This window comes from Papaver somniferum, chromosome 1 (assembly GCF_003573695.1).
Source record: "Papaver somniferum cultivar HN1 chromosome 1, ASM357369v1, whole genome shotgun sequence".
NCBI classification, from domain to species: Eukaryota; Viridiplantae; Streptophyta; class Magnoliopsida; order Ranunculales; family Papaveraceae; genus Papaver; species Papaver somniferum.
The window spans coordinates 192610076-192615137 of NC_039358.1; the positions used below are offsets into that span (position 1 = coordinate 192610076).

At 34.9% G+C, this 5062-nt stretch overlaps 1 long non-coding RNA gene across 5 annotated transcripts; it reads left to right on the forward strand.

Moving 5' to 3' along the window:
• The first annotated feature begins 707 nt into the window (after positions 1 to 707).
• On the forward strand, positions 708 to 4595 carry LOC113310659. 5 transcript variants are annotated; one of them, XR_003341310.1, is made up of 6 exons: positions 708 to 1001; positions 1190 to 1256; positions 1349 to 1519; positions 1689 to 1737; positions 3330 to 3453; positions 4243 to 4595. It is a non-coding gene; the product is annotated as an uncharacterized LOC113310659 (long non-coding RNA). The 5 variants fall into 5 exon arrangements; XR_003341309.1 differs by lacking the exon at positions 1190 to 1256 and adding an exon at positions 2277 to 2440 and having other exon boundaries at positions 984 to 1126; XR_003341305.1 differs by lacking the exon at positions 1190 to 1256 and having other exon boundaries at positions 714 to 1001.
• The last annotated feature ends 467 nt before the right edge of the window (positions 4596 to 5062 follow it).

Below are 5062 nucleotides of genomic sequence, written 5' to 3' on the forward strand. Positions count from 1 at the left end.
GGGGTGCTCACTGATGTTAATACAACAACCCCTTAGATTCATATCCCGTTATTTTAATATTTCTCATGATGGTAGAAAGATAAGTCATGATGATTGGGGGACCACTTGTTTTGCTAACCACATGATTCATGGAGAGATGTGGAAGTTGCAGGAGTTTTGATTGAAAGAGGAATCCTTAAAAGAGAAAAATTCTAATAATAATAATATAATAATGATAAAATAAGAAAAGAGGGGAGGGCCGTCCAGAACCGGAGGTATGGCCGACTTGCTAACCGTATAGGTCCACCCTCACGGTTCCTATATTATAAAATAATGACCCGTTCGTTTTTGCTATTGCCGATTGTTCGCATGTTATGTTACTAAGGTTAGTCCTACTTCAGAAAGATTGCTAATAGAGGTTATCAATTTACTTGGGGTGTACTAAATTTGTAACCCCTATTAGTATCCATGTTTAACACCTACTCTTACAACATATGAATGATAGGGCTTGCAAATTGAGAATACAGAATAGCCGGTGTCACCGAGTGGAACAGTAGTCTTATGCCGTTCAATTTGTGTTGAACTACTTTAAAATCCATTTTGTAACAAAATGTGAATCAAGGTTGTATGGACATTGGTTCAATACTTTTCACTAAGGTGCCCTCCAAACTTGTGGGTAAACCTGAAAGGGTGTCCAAAAAAATATTCCATTCTATTGCACTTCAGAGGTGCCATCCAAACCTGTGGATAAACCTCAAAGGGTGTCCAAAAAAAAATATTCCATTCTACTACATCACCTTCCACAATTATTCTTGAAAGTTGCAATCTTTTCGCCAATTGAATTCCAAAACCATAAGCTTTTGCTTCCGCTGCTGTTGCTGAGAAAGTATCGAAACATAAAGCACCACTTCCCCTATGAGATCCATTCGAGTCTACTGCCACTGCTGCCACAACATCCTTTCCATTATTAAAAGCGGCATCAACATTTATATTCACAAAAGAGATAAGAGGAGGGACGCTCGGTAATTAATCCTTACCTTTTCAGTCTTCTTTCCTATCAAAATTGATTATTACAGATGTGCAAATTCTTCTGAATATGAAGAGAACCAAATCGGTGCTCATCACTAAAATGATGTCAAAACTTAAGGTCATTTTATTTCTCTCATGGTTCTTCAATTTTATCCTTCGTTTTCTTTGTTTTTGGTAAAAGTTAGGTGATTATGTTGCTTGCGATGGTGTTACGGTGATGGTGGGCGTTATTGGGGGTGCTCACTGATGTTAATACAACAACCCCTTAGATTCATATCCCGTTAGATCCAAATTTGCAATTTATGTTCACTGATTTTATTTTCTTTTTGTGATGTATCAGGTTAAAATTATTCGTTACATTGAATCCCATAGATTCATATCCCGTAATCGATTTCATACGTTACAGTCATACATCAATTCCTTGAAATGTTCCACTGAACTCAAGAGAGAGGTTATCATCTTCCCGGGTTTCTCTAATTCTTTCTCCAGCATACCCTCTCAAGAATACAAGGTAGTACATTTGGATAAATTTTTCGTCAAATTTGAATTTGGTTGGTTTTCTTTTTAAAACAACTCAGGGACTATGTATCTTCGATTTGTATATTTTGTAGTATATTTGGATTTCGGTTTCTTCGTCATATTTGATCTGAGTTTCTTAATATTTGGATGTACTGTTGCAGACTACTTTTTTGGTCTATTGGGAAAAAAGCTAGCTTCGATCTGTCTCAGGTAAATAATTTTGAATGCAAATCTTTCTGAATTTTCATTGATACTGACTTTGTTGATGCATATCATTTTAAAGTATGTTTGTGAGTGGGTCGTGGGAAATTCTTACTTTGGTGGTATTTTTTTTGCGTGAAGATTGAAATAGGGTATCTTTAACTTGGGAAATTTTTTGTGGATGTGCCAGGTTCTTATTTTGTGTTGGTTTCTGAACAATAATTTTTCTTGGGTCAATTAGTTCTCCACTATCTGATTTGTGAATATCCTTCTTTGTTTTCAACTACTTATTTTTGTAGAGCAACCACAACCAGTTTATTTTCTTCCACAAAATCTTAAGAGATAAACTTACAATAGTAAGTTGTAGTTTGGGAAAGAATTCTAATGATCAAGAAAGATCTCAACTGTTTATAATGAAGATACGCGTGTTTAGATTGTACCATATGTTTAATGAGATTTGCGTTTATTGTGCAACTTCTACTGATATTGTTGCGGCAATCAATGTCACTATCGTCATTTACTTGAAAATGACTAAGTCTTTGTTGTAGGTGGAAAAATCTAAGTATGAGTTTAAGACCCCCCTAAAATGAATGACAAGCTTCCTGGTAAAAGATACCGAGGATTTGGTAATTGAGGCAATGATAAAAATATGGATAAAGTTGAATCAAAACAAAAACAAAAACATCAAAGTTGTCGGTGGTTTGTGTCAATGGTGAGTAACCCTTTTTGGATTTTGTTTTTTGGTTTACGTTCTTTTCTATCACGACCTTATTTAAGCAAGGAACTGGTGATTTATGGCAAAAAAAATTTTTTGTCTGGCACTTAGTATTTTTAACTGGTGTTCCCATAAAAGTTTTGTTGTGTAGGTACTTTAAAAATGATGTTTGAAGTGGTTATCATTTTCCTGTAGATGCTTAGAGAAAATCCAAATGCTTAAGACATTCTAAGATAAGTTAGGAAAAAATGAATGATTCATATAAACAAAGAAATAATGGTATAGTACTGTTGATATTGGTATTACAGACTTCATTTTTTGGTGGACATGTTGCTGATTACATTTTATGTTGCATAGAGTGGTTCAACCGCAAAGAAAATATAATAGAGGCCCATGAGTGACACTAGATTAGTGGTAACTGAGAAAGGTTGTGTGTGAGTGTTGGGATGTGTATAGTGCAGTGAACTGATATTACACAAATCTACTGATGCCTGCTTTTTGAAAGAAAAACATACCTCATAAAATCTGGAGATTTTATGCATGTTATCATCTTTGATTTGGGTTAGAAAATTTTACATTGGACTACTTCCGCACCACCAGAAAAATTCAGCAAACATATACACCATAATCATCTTCTAAGAAGGGCAATATAGAGATACATAATTGTATAAACATGTTCAGTACTAAACCTTCAACCTCTTATGGGACTGGGTTTCATGTCTAAATTCACTGTCGTTCATTATTTTTCTTCGGCAAAATCTGAAGGGACAATTGTTTGTGGATAAATTATCCGTAAAACGCACTGTACTTTTTTGGACTACATTTCAAATGCATTCGAGCTTAATTTTCACTAAATTCATCATTTTACTTGTTATCATTCTATTAGGTATTGCTGAAGTTGCTCTAGATAGGATTGGTGGATCCCCTGTAATAACTGAATCAAGAGATGGAAATGATAGAGAAGGTGGGAAATGTTACTCTTGGAACTGTTGTTTATCGCAAAACTGGAGGTAATCGAGTTTCCTTCTATAACCCTTGGAGTAGTGATATATGCCTCTCTTCTATCTAGAATTAGTGATTAATAACTTTACGTATTATAGGTCCCAGTCTGAACATAATTTGGATTAAAAAATGGTATACACATCACCTATCCTATTAGGTCCGCCACTGAATGTGTGAAATTATCAATATTGTTCTCTATAAAAAAATTAAAATGCCACCAGATACTGATAAAGTGTAACTTCTGTAGTTCTGTCACTTGAAAATATTAATGCCTCTACCAACACCCTCCCCTACTTCATAGTTTTGTAGTTGTTACTTCTTTAACAGATACATGGAATGTTTCTCGTAACTCTGAGATTGTCCGAATGCCAGTTTTGGTTTACCTTGCTTTTTTTTTTTGTGGAGAAGTATTGTGTTGAATTCAGCTTTAAGTTGTTCAATGACCACTTCTATTTAAAAACAATATGAATTCCCGATAAGTTTATAATTCATTTAGAACCAGATAATATTAGGCAACACGAAGCTTTAGTTTTATGATGGATCGCGTATTAGCTTCTGCGTTTTTTAAATGTCAAATGCCATGGGGTCTTATAATATTTTTCCTAAAGGACTGAGCCTTTTACATCCACGACCAAACAGAAGTTAATAGATTGTCGAAAGTCACACCTGCATTAAACTGAATTGCACATTTAAAAAATCTCACTATGGTTGTGGATCTTATGTTTTCTTGGTTATGCTTATATCTGATTTTTCTTAAAGAGGACTATGACGAATATTTTTTACTCGATATTGTACAGCTTCTGATCCAACCTTCACAGCGACTACGAATCTCTTCCACACCCTCCATAATTATTAGTGGTTGCAACTGTGATCCTGGACGTGATTATGATTTGGACAAGGCCGAGGAGAATTGAAGCTGTATCATAGGCTCAACTTTCGTCTTATAATGATGAAATGGGAAAAAAAAATTGTTTCATATATTGATCTTTTCGGTTGTATTTAAATATTTTTGTCGTCAGTTCCACGATGTCGAGGAATATTAGTTTTGTGCATTCTGTCCTATTGCTTCCTCTCTTTTGAAACCAGGCGTGTAAAATTGTATTTTTTTTGTTCCCATTAATATCAAGCTATGGTGGTGACAAGTCTGCAACTGCGTGTCTTGGGTCTATGCCAGAACTTGATTAATTGTAGCTGCAACACAAAAAGCGCGGGAAGATATTTTTTTGGACACCCTTTCAGGTTTACCCACAGGTTTGGATGGCATCTTAGTGAAAAGTATTGAACCAATGTCTATAGAACCTTGATTCACATTTTGTTACAAAATGGATTTTAAAGTAGTTTAACACAAATTGAATGGCATAAGGCTATTGTTCCACTCGGTGACACCGGCTATTCTGTATTCTTAATTTGCAAGCCCTATCATTCATATGTTGTAAGAGTAGGTGTTAAACATGGATACTAATAGGGGTTACAAATTTAGTACACCCCAAGTAAATTGATAACCCATGTTAACAATCTTTCTGAAATAGGACTAAACTTAGTAACATAACATGCGAGCAGCCGGCAATAGCAAAAACGAAAGGGTCATTATTTTAAAATAATATAGGAACCGTGAGG